The 813-nt window shown below is 35.7% G+C and overlaps 1 non-coding gene across 1 annotated transcript; it reads right to left on the bottom strand.

Moving 5' to 3' along the window:
- Positions 1-516: 516 nt before the first annotated feature.
- Positions 517-589, bottom strand: TRNAN-GUU (transfer RNA asparagine (anticodon GUU)). The gene has a single exon. It is a non-coding gene; the product is annotated as a tRNA-Asn (tRNA).
- Positions 590-813: the final 224 nt, after the last annotated feature.

The following is an 813-nucleotide window of genomic DNA, read 5'->3' as shown; positions in this document are numbered from 1 at the left end:
TATTCTTATTAGCTATTTTTAAAAACATCAGGAAATTAAAAACCTTTGTCAAATTTTAATATCCAACTGCTCCTCCAGTAGAGGGCGTACGATTGTCTTCCAGTCATTGAATAAGATATTCAAAAGAAGATAAGATATAAAAAGGGCAATTCTCATTTGTTATTACGATAATACGGAAATAAGGGAGCTTGTGCCTACATTGTGCGTGTGCCATTGTACATAAGAGTTGGGATATTATATACATCACATTATGTATTGTGCGATGCGGAACTCGCCAGTTTTAATTTCACGACACGCGAACAAATTTTATAATAAACCATAAATTTCAAGCCGAGATATAAAGAAAAAAGAAAGATTTATAGCATAAAATTATTTACGTCGGTACATTCGATCCTGACACATCTTTCTTACAATGTTGAAAATCCATGTCGGTATCAATACATTTTTATGTCAGCAAACGGTAAAAGTGGATAAGAGGTTATTTGTAAATGATAAATAAAAAGTAGATATATCCGCCGCCCCCGGGTGGGCTCGAACCACCAACCTTTCGGTTAACAGCCGAACGCGCTAACCATTGCGCCACGGAGGCTTGCAATATCAACTGTATAAAGCGTTTTCTACCAACCTCCTATAATTATTTCATAAAAACTCTACATTTAATTAATCGTTTTAGTAAGAAAATAATTGAACTTTAATTCTTTTACCAAATTAAGTTTTGTCTTGGATAATAAGTTATGCGAGTTGAGGAGTTCCGATTAATTGGATCTTCGGCAGGTAACATGGCAGGGGGGAGGTGGAGGGGAAGAGAAGGAG

Source organism: Papilio xuthus, unplaced genomic scaffold (assembly GCF_000836235.2).
Source record: "Papilio xuthus unplaced genomic scaffold, Pxut_1.1 DF824888.1, whole genome shotgun sequence".
In the NCBI taxonomy this organism is placed as follows: Eukaryota; Metazoa; Arthropoda; class Insecta; order Lepidoptera; family Papilionidae; genus Papilio; species Papilio xuthus.
The sequence above is the reverse complement of the archived record's forward strand: the minus strand, read 5'-3'. Positions and strand labels throughout refer to the sequence as shown.